This window comes from Gopherus flavomarginatus, chromosome 7 (genome assembly GCF_025201925.1).
Source record: "Gopherus flavomarginatus isolate rGopFla2 chromosome 7, rGopFla2.mat.asm, whole genome shotgun sequence".
NCBI lineage: Eukaryota > Metazoa > Chordata > Testudines > Testudinidae > Gopherus > Gopherus flavomarginatus.
Genome location: NC_066623.1, coordinates 49,854,491 through 49,865,479, shown reverse-complemented (window position 1 = coordinate 49,865,479; position 10,989 = coordinate 49,854,491).

Here is a 10,989-nt window from a genome sequence, read left to right as displayed (position 1 = left end):
TGGGTGTGTCTGCATAAAAATATGCATTTTCTCTCACAGTGTACATTGGCATATAGACTCATAGACTCTAGGACTGGAAGGGACCTCGAAAGGTCATCGAGTCCAGTCCCCTGCCCTCATGGCAGGACCAAATACTGTCTAGACCATCCCTAATAGACATTTATCTAACCTACTCTTAAATATCTCCAGAGATAGAGATTCCACAACTTCCCTAGGCAATCTATTCCAGTGTTTAACTACCCTGACAGTTAGGAACTTTTTCCTAATGTCCAAGCTAAATCTCCCTTGCTGCAGTTTAAGCCCATTGCTTCTTGTTCTATCATTGGAGGCTAAGGTGAACAAGTTTTCTCCCTCCTCCTGATGACACCCTTTTAGATACCTGAAAACTGCTATCATGTCCCCTCTCAGTCTTCTCTTTTCCAAACTAAACAAACCCAATTCCTTCAGCCTTCCTTCATAGGTCATGTTCTCAAGACCTTTAATCATTCTTGTTGCTCTTCTCTGGACCCTCTCCAATTTCTCCACATCTTTCTTGAAATGCGGTGCCCAGAACTGGACACAATACTCCAGTTGAGGCCTAACCAGCGCAGAGTAAAGCGGAAGAATGACTTCTCATGTCTTGTTTACAACACACCTGTTAATGCATCCCAGAATCAGATATGCAACTACCTATCTGCATGCACAATTAACCAGTTTGTATATACACTTGTGGATTTGTGAGAAGCTTGGCAGCGTGTTTACAACTCGTTCCCCTCTTTCCCAAAAATCACTGTTATCACTTTCTGATACGGGGGCAGTTTCCAGTCTCCCCGTCCTCCCACTCCAAGTGATGCAGAGTTTTATTTATCCTTTCTGGGTGGTTAAGACTCATTTTATACCCTAAAGCAGAAAGTGCGTCTCTGCATTTCATTTTTCTCCAGTCATGACTACTGCACTGCCCATCCTGGGATCCCCCTGTGCCTCCCAGTATAGCCTCACTCATTCTGCATTTGGTAACAGACTGCTGCTTGTTTTGTATATTTGATTGCAACAGGAGATTTACTAGCAAGACGCTTCTATGTAGTAATTGCTGCATTCTTCAGCATGTAGGCAGAATTAAGTTTTTCTAGGGTTAAGTCCAGTATCTTGAGCACTGCTTTTGAATAGGGTTATTTGTACTAATTTCAGGTTTTGACTTCTGGGAAATGTGGCTATGTGGGAGAGGAGTATGTGATAAATCAGACTTTTGTTTTAATATACCAGATCATCCGGTGCTTTGTGGGGGAAAGAGTCTCTATTAATTTGATCAAGTCGGAGTAACTGGTTTCTTTTTCTGTATATTACTTGGCAGGGAGTCTTATCTTGTTTTGGATTTGCAGCCAGTGCAGAGAGCTTGCGATTACATAGTACGAGCGCCAGGTGAACAGTGAGTGGGGTGTTCATAAAAGCTGCTGTGATTTCTAAATAGATTTTTCACTCCAGCTGTGTTTGCATATGTATAAAAAAGGTAGCATGGGAACCGCAGTTCACAGAGAGATTCAGTTGCACAACTTAAATGCACTTGATGATGAAACTCAGTTTAATTTGAGAGGAAGGGCTTTCTGAAGGTGAGGTTGCACAGTCAGGGAAGAGGACTGGTGACTATTCATACGGCTCCACTAGTGGAATTGTGAATACTGAACACTTGAAGGATCACTTGCAGCAGGCTGTTTGCTGGCAATCCATTGCCGTAAATTTGTTCACACATGACATTTGTTGTGAAATGTAGAGCAGGGAAAATAATTGGAGTCAGATTTGTTTTGTGAGTAGATGGTTCAGACCCAAAGTAAAGAGGCAATGCCCAAGACTTCAGCCAGCAGACGCCAGCCTCTCAGCTGACTTTAATTGAGCTGAATTGATTTACATCATCTGAAGATCTGGCCCTATGTTTTCTGCAGTGTTGCAAGTTATTTGTCCAATGGTGTGTTGCATTAGTTCTCAAAATTCCAGGAGCAGGGATCATAGCGAGGTTTGGCTCGTCCATCAGCTGAGTTCTGCACGCTGGCCTCGTTCAGCATTGCCTCAGGAATGCCCAGATTAGAGATGCTCTGCTGGGTCCTCGGGTATAAATTAGCTTAGTTCAGATCGTCTTCCCTTCTTCAAGCACAGGTTGGTTGGAAGCTTGCATGAGCCTTAACAAGTGGTATCCCCTTCAAAAGGCAAATAAAATGCTGCTGCTCTGTTTCAGCAGCTGCAAGGCTACTGGTATCAGGATACTAATTTACAGCAACACTTGCTGGTAGCTAGCCCACATACCAGCAGCAGTCTCCATATCCTGAAATCCGAGAGTGCGAGCAGCCCTGTCCTTTCATGGGAGCCTTGACCATCTAGCTTGGCGGAAAAGTGGAAATCTCGGCACAAGCCAGTTGAAGTGCACAGGAGCCTATACTGGCTGGACATTGTCCCCAGGAATGCAGATGAGCGGGTGTGGAAGCTAACTGGTTCCAGAGTGCTCTTCTCTTTTATTACCCACCAGCTGCATATCTGCGGAGGCAGTTGTGTTTTCTCTGAACAAATGTTTAGTGTTTTTCTGGGCCTTAGAGCCCGGGCTTGCTTTGCTGAGAAAGATCCAATTTTCCACGACTTCTGAAGAGCTCACCAGGTTGAACGGAGCTGGCCCTACAGATGAGGTTTATTCATTTGCCTCATGACAATGGTTTTGTCCAGTCTGCTCTCACTGAATCCAGAGAGGTTTATGGCTGGGTTGTGCTGGTTCTGGATTCTATCATAACTAGCGTCTTCTGAAGGCAGCAATTTTCATTCTTGGGCATAGCTGTCCAGCCCTCAGGACTTAACTTTAAACACCATGGTTGAAAGTCTTGGCCTGAATTCAGGCCCTTAAAGAAGTGTCCATGTCTGACAGGTTGATAGGTGGCAAGCACCCAGCAGCTCCTATTGCTGGTGTGTGGCTTCATCAGTTCAACTCCCCCTTGGAAAACAGCCAGTTTGAGCTTGTTGTGCTCCATTTGTGCTCATCTCAAGTGTGGGGCTCCTGTGTCCACATTGGGTTGCTCACCTCTGTAGTCTTAACCATCACACTGGATGAGTGGGGTCATGGCTCCAGTCACCCTCCAATTCCATCTGATCGTTGGCATGCAGCAAGCTAGCATTGCATTTAGTGTGCTCAGCCACAGAAAAGCACCGAAGGCCTCTGCTTCTTCTCTTGGTGGGCTCAGCAGAGAAGCAGCTGCTACTGATGCTGGACAGGAACTGAAAGGTCTTTGCATACCCTCAGATTCTGTTGATCTACAAAGACAGAGTCAAGATGCAGTTGATAGCCGTGGCTCAGACTTTACAGTTTCCAAACTCCTGGAGCGAATGTCAGAACCAGTAGTTCTGCTTCCCATCCACACCCGCTCTCCCCTCTTTGGGTTGGAGTGAGATTCTTCACCCAGACCCAAAGCGTCTCAGGCCGACCGCATTCTCCTAGTGTGCAGAGAGCATTAGGTTGGGGGTGCTCTACTGAAAGCCCGCAGATCCTACTTGGGAAACGAGAGGATTTCAGCCACATCTACCTGTTCAGCACATTGGCAGACTTTGCATCTGGGCAGCTCTGAATGGAGCAGATCTGAGATGTTCCACCTCTGCCTTTGCCTTAGACTGTTAAAACAGTCCAATGTGACTCTTCCATTTTGCTGCACAGGCCAATGGTCTCTACTTACCTGACAGCAGCTATGTTTCTGAAAGAGTTGTTTCATCATTCCGTCTCATGTGAGCCATCTCTAAGAGACTGTCCCCTTGTTCTGGATAAGCTTGTAGAGCTACCATATGAATCTGTGTTCCACTGTTCTCTACACCTTGTCTGTGAAAACATACACTAGCTGCCACTAGAGAGTTGGAGAGAAACAGGCCCAATGGCTGATCCTCCCCACATTGTGTTCTAAAAGGAAAAGATGGTCCTGTGTCCTCACCCCAACTTCTTGCCTAAGTTGTCTCCAGTTTCCATCAGAAATCAGTCCACTAGCTGCCTCTCTTCTTCTCATATGCCTCCAAGGATCCCCGTACTTCGGAATGCACAGGGCCTTATGACGTTGTTGATATAGGACCACATCTATGCACAATTACCCCAAACCTCAGTCAGGGTAAGAGCAGAGATTGGCCCATCTTAGCTCAAAAGCTGTCCAAATGGATCAGACTGTGTCTACAAGGTTTTCATGGTTTAGCAGGTTTTCAGCCACCTAGTGATATTACAGCCCACCCAAGTAGGTCTATGTCTGCCTCCACAGTATGTTGTTGTGCTGTGAACATTACCAGTATGTGTAAGGCCATTACATGGAGCTCTGGCACTTTTTTAAACAGCTTGCCCTCTAGGGCAGATGTCCATTGGAATCAGCTATCTTGAATCCCTTCCAGTATACCCCCGACCTTTTTTTCATGGCTCACTGCTTATTACTTCCCCAAGAATGAGGATCCACATGGAAAATTCCAGAAGAAAAGAATTACTGTAGTAAGTGTGTAGCCTGGGGACTATTGTGCTGCAGATGTAGCATAGAAACTGCATGCTATAGACAGCACACTCTCACCTCAACACTGAGTTCACTAGCTGATGTGGAAAAGGTCTACGCTGTGAATTTCAAGGGTGTGGGTTTAGACCCCGCTGATGGCCCATGGGGGGTGAAAACCAAACTGCATATTAATGTTACTGTAAGGACCCCGATATGATTATTGGAATGGTGTATGTCACTAACCACTTTAATTAGACTGAATCTGGGTGTTGGGTTAATATTTCTTTGTTGCACTTTTATTATTTGTAGGTGGTTAATGGGACTTGCCCCTTTAAAAGCAGGGTGTGGCTGGCTGTGAGACTGAGACAGAGAGCAGTGAGTGAGCCTGCCTGGGTCAGATCCACAAAGGTCAGAACTGGATCTCATAAATGTCTGAGGCTGCTCCATGGTTCCCTAAGAAGTCAGATTGGTATCGGGGTGGGGGCTGAGTGCCTCAGGGCATGGCCATTCAGCTATAGGGCACCACTTGGAAAGCTGACCTGCTCAGCAGAGATTACCTGTGGTTCCCATCTCATCAGGGGCGGCTCCAGGCCCCAGCATGCCAAGCGCGTGCTTGGGGCGGCAAGCCGCGGTGGGCGCTCTGCTGGTGCTGCGAGGGCGGCAGGCAGGCTGCCTTCAGCAGTTTGCCTGTGGAAGGTCCGCTGGTCCCTTGGCTTCGGTGGACCTCCCGCAGGCATGCCGGGACCAGCGGATCCTCCGCAGGCAAACTGCTGGAGGTAGCCTGCCTGCAGTGCTTGAGGTGGCAAAATCCATAGAGCCGCCCCTGCATCTCATGGAGGTTTGGTAGCTCCTACACCATCACAGCTTCTGTTGCCGCATACATCCAAACCCTGCACTGAATACACAGTTTTTAGTTTCCTGGTGGTCTCAAAACATCTGAGTGCTCTAAAATTACTAATTTACCTTCACCACACCCTTGTGGTGGTGGGTCCCTCTTGGACAGCTGTGGAACTGAGTTGGGGAGATTGAAGCCAAAATTGTCAAGTGTTTGCTAATTTCGGGTGAGACATCTAGGTCCTGATTTTTTAGAGTACTTAACATTTTTATATAGCAGCTGTGAGTACCTAGCACTCTGGCAGATCTGGCACTCTCAAGCCAAGCACCCAGAAAATGAGAAACATAATTAGTATGAAAAGTCTGGTTTAAATGACTTGCCTGGCATCACGCAGGAACTCTGTGGCAGAGGCAGGGAGAGAATCCAATTCTCCAGGGCAACATTCGACTTCCCTAGCTCCAAGACTATCCTTTCTCTTCCGGAAACCCCCTGCCTCATTCATCACCAGGGCTAGCTCCAGGATTTTTGCTGCCCCAAGCAGTGGGGGAGGCGGGGAAGTCACGATCGGCAGCAGCTCCACTGCGCTGCTTTCTTCTTTGGTGGCAATTCGGCGGCAGGTCCTTCCCTCCCCTGAATTCCGCCAAAGAGCCCGACGTGCCGCCCCTTCCCCTTGGCTGCTCCAAGCACCTGCTTTCTGAGCTGGTGCCTGGAGCTGGTCCTGTTCATCACATGCCTTCTGCAACAAATGAGGGAGAAATCTTACAATCTTCTCTGCCGAACCCCAATCCAGCCTCTGTACATGGCCGACCCTGTGCAGCGAATGAGGCAATGGTCTGCGGTTGTCTGGAAATGCTGCGTGATCATTTAATTAGAGACTATTGCAATGCATAGTCTGCAGCTTCTCCAATGTTTGACTGCTTCACTTGCAACCTAAACAAGCAAACATTCTTTTAGCATACCTTTTTGTGTGTAATTTCTTAGGTTTTAAAGAGGAAAAAAGATAACAGATTCGGTTATGTACAGCCCCCGTATGATCATGTAATTAAAGACTAGCATATGCACAAAGTGGTACAGTGAATGTTACTTGAGTGTGCTTAATTCTGGCATTTCCTGACTTTTGAGTGCTTGACTTTGCAGTCTTAATGTTTTAACCGTTATGTCATTTCCTAAGCTTTTAGAAAAGCAAACGTAAAAAAAAAAATCCATCATGTGGAATCCTATTGATCTTGCATAGGTAATCAGCAGGATTGGAATGTTTAGATCCACAGCACAAACATCTACCCCTTGAGTTAACAGTAACTGGTAGCAGTAGTAGGTTGTTATCCACTGCTAGTGGTCCATTCACAGACGTTCAGACACCCAAACTTTGCCAGTGGGTTTCACAGCTGCTTGCTGACCAGCAGAGGGATGTTGGACTCTGAAATCCTGGATTGTTTTCTAGGTTCTAGAAGGGAGAGTCCTGCAGTGGTTATAAAAACTTCTCCCCAGCATCGCTTCCGCTCTTCCTCAGCTATGTCCCTCAGTTTCTTCTCCTTCTCACCCCCATTCTCAATCCTCAGTGAAGAGTCTCCTTGCACTTAATTTCTATGCCTTTCATCACAGTTTCTCGTGGCTATTGGGCTCAGCAATTGCAGGGTAAGTCTGACTTGTCCCCTGTAGCCCTAGACTTCAGCACTCAGTGCAGATTGAATGAATAATGCTACCAAACTCATGCAAACCTCCATAGCGCTTATGCAAACTATTATCAGAAGTTTGACTTGGCCAGATTTTCACAGGCCATCAAAAGACACATTAATTCCAGGGCACCCCTTTCCTTCCCCCTGCCAAATTGAGTCCCTGTGCCAAAGCACGAACAGTTCTAATGCCTCCAATGGAACCCCTGAGAAAATTTAACAAAGCAAAATATTTTCCCCTAATCTCATTCTTGGAAATGGCTGCACCAGTTTAGCTAAAACTTTGCTCTATTAGCAGAAACCCAGCATAGGTTAAATCCCAGCAAATGCTTAAAATTAGGACAAGTTATAAGCAATTGAAAACAGTCCTAGGATAAAAAGTAGTAGGCAACCTTAACTGTAGGAGCCACTGTCAGCTCAACCTATAATTATTGTAATAAAGTAAGTTCAGAATTTAGAATCTTAGAAATGCAGGGCTGGAACCAACCTCAAGAAATTGTGTTAACTTATATCAAAATGTCTTGACTGAAAGTAGCTTAATACAATAAAAGTCACATACAAAAAATCCCCTCTGTATACAATATGGAGGTTGCCCAGAGAAGCACTCCAAAAGTAAAGAAGTGCCAATGTTAAGGATGAACAACAACCTGAAGTTTGCCTATGTCTCATTACTCAGTCTTTACATAATATACTGTAAGTAGTAGTCTCTTCTATGTACATGTAGGATCTACTAATATTTGTGTCATCCTTATGCACAATGGTAATCTTTAATGACTTAAAGCCCAATTTACTGACTTCCAGGGCTGGCTCTACCATTTTTACCACTCCAAGCCAAAAAAAAAACCCCAAAAACAACTGCCTGGACTGTGCCACCCCAAGAATGGAGGAAATGCCGTCCCTTAGCATGTGCCGCCCCAGGCATGTGCTTCCTCCCCTGGTGAGTTCTGTGGACTTTGGATCAGACCCTTATATACGTAATAGACGACAAGACCTTTTTGTATTAAGTGTATTTAAATTTTGTGTAATGCAACTTACATACCTGATCATAATTTCCCCTTCCCCTCTTGGGTGCAGCTACTCCTCTGAGCAGTATTTTTCTAATTGGTGTAATGATTTACTAAGGATGAAATTCATGCCTGTGCCGGAGGGCAGCAGGAGGGGCCAGTTTTACTTGAATGTTGTTCAGAGAAATGCTGCTGGAGCTTGTTTTGCCTCTAACTCACTGGATTTACAAAAGAACTCCATTGAACGTAGCTGGGTGAAGATCTGTTAAATGAGGCACGCCAGACCTGTAGAGCTGCGTTAGCAGGATGGGTATTCTAATACTGTTTACTTTACAGTGGGCTTGGTGGAAGTCAGCGTTGACTTCAGTAGCAGCAGTTCCGGTTTACCCTGTGGGGATTTGGCCTTATGTCTTATATCTAGATGTGTGTGTTATTCTGTGAGTATCGGATATAGTTAGAATATGATAAAACAAATGGTTTCATACAATTTGTTGTGCCCTTGTTTATCCCTCCCATAATTGATTCTAATTAAATCTATTTCTGCATTTAACAGTTAAACTGACGTGAGAACTGGCTTTTTTCTGATTAAGGACAGAAGTTGTGTTTTTAAATGTTTATTTTTTTGTATTGAACAGTACATTAATGGTAGTTGAATCATGCAGTTCTTTGAAGTCAAATGGGAGTTTGTACTGGATAAGCACTGACAGACTAGAGCCAGAAAGCTGTTTATATTGCTTTCTTTCCATGAAAAAAGCATGATGTGGTTACTGAAAGAGCTCTTGCTGCTGGTTTAATTGTCAGCACCTTACACTACTCAGTGCTACTGCATTTTGCTACCGTGCAGCAGTAGGTTGCTTAAAATTAATGAGGTTTTGGTTAGGAAATGTCTTTATTACAGGAAAATAATTAGTAAATTGTCAATATTTTGTATCTTTAAAAAAAGCTACTTGACTGCTCAAAGCTATAAGAGATCTTGGCTATGATGGTTGGCTAGGTTTGGGTTGAAGACTGGACAATTTGGGAAAGAGAATGCTATAAGGTATTTTAATTCATAGATATTAAGGCCAGAAGGAACCATTATAATCATCTCTTCTGACCTCCTGTATAACACAGAGCAGAGAATTTAATCTAGCAAATCCTGGATCACGTCCGTATATTTTGGATGAGCTCCAGCATCTGTATTAGAAAGAGATGTCCAATCCTAATTTAAAGACGTGAAGTGATTGAGAATCCACCACATTCCTGTATAAATTGTTCCAACAGATACTTACACTCCCTGTTTCCCGCTGGAATTTGTCTGCCTTTGGTTCCAGCGATTTGGTCTGGTTACGCCTGTGTCTGCTAGACTAGAGAACTCTTACAGAAAGTTTTCCCCATGTAAATATTTCTAGATTGATCAAGTCCCTAAGGAGATCAATCTATTTAGTTTATCCAAGTGAAGAGTAAAGTCTTTCACTGTAAGGAAGGAAATGTAAAATTGTTGCTAGTAAAAATATTGACTAGCATTGTGTCAACAACAGATTCCTGGGGGACCCCACTAAGGCTGGCCCCTTTGGGGGAGAATTCCCAGTTTACAGTAATGTTTTAAGATACAGTTCTCATTTTGAATATTTGACATTGATTAAAAATTAGCACTGTGCAAAATCAGAATGTCCTGCCACACAAAGTAAAACATCTTCCAGAAGTCCATGTATGTTGCATCAGTTCCTTTATCAACCAAACTTCTAATCTTATCCAAAAGGGTAACAAGTTTGACAAGACCAGTTTTCTGCTTGGCATTCATCATAGACTCTCAGGGTTGGAAGGGACCTCAGGAGGTCATCTAGTCCAACCCCATGACAGATTTTTGCCCTAGCTCCCTAAATGGTCACCTCAAGGATTGAGCTCACAACCCTGGGTTTAGCAGGCCAATGTTCAAACCACTGAGCTATACTTCTCCCCATAAACTATGTTACCATTCTTTAGTTACAGCCTTTTAGTAACTCATATGCAACAAGAAGCCAATGGGGTCATTTGAACTACACAGGGACGGCACTTCTGGAAATTAAAACTGTTAGAATCATGTGCCTCCCCCCCCCCCCCCCCAAAGGTAACGGTGTCTGTGTGAGGGGGTTGTTCACCCCACACTCACCTCAAAGGAGTTAGTGGAGGACAGATGGGCCAATTAACCACTCAGGCTGCAAGCTGGGGGAATTAAGGCTGAGAGGAAGGCACTAATTAGGGGAAGCTCACATGTGCCAGAACAAGCAGGGGGCTTCTCTGAAGCCAGGGAAGTGATAGCAGAGAGGGGCTGCAGGCAAGGAGTCTGCAGTACCTGCCTGCGGGAAGGGAGGTACTGCAGAGGCAACTGCAAGTAGCCTACAGTTACTCTCTGGGAGGATAGAGTTGTGGGGCTGACGACCCCAGAGAATGAGGGAGAGCTGGAAGGAGTAGGTAGGAAGAGTTGGGAAAAGGTTTGGGATGGATAAGACCTTGGTTGCTGACTAGAGGGTCCCTGAGCTGGAACTCGGAGTAGAGGTCGGGTCCAGGTTCCTCTGTCAGCCACAGGGGAAGTGGCACCATAGGGGCAGTGAATGGGAAGACTGATGGTAAGTCTTTGATAGCCCAGAAGCAGGAATCGCATAGTGACCTGGCTGGAGGGCTGAGTCTTGAAGAGTGAGCAGCAGAAGGGGGCACCTTGGACCTGGAAAGAGCTAATCCCCATAGCGGCCTGGAGGCTGCACCACCCGTGATGAGTGGGTGCCATGCCAGTCCCGTTTTCTGGACCTCAGCTGTGCTGACAATCCATGTTACTGATACAAGGAAAAGGAGTACTGACACCAGCCTCCTCTCTGGTCTGCTGGGCAATCTTGTAAACATCCCTGAGCAGAGCAGTACCCCTTCCCCTGAGATTCCATGTGATTAGGGGATGGGCAGTACCTTGCAGCATTGGGTTCTTAATTATGGCAGTTGCTCTGGGTCACATTGATCAGAATGGGGGCAGGAAGGAAATTCTTTCGTGGGTTTTTTGTAAG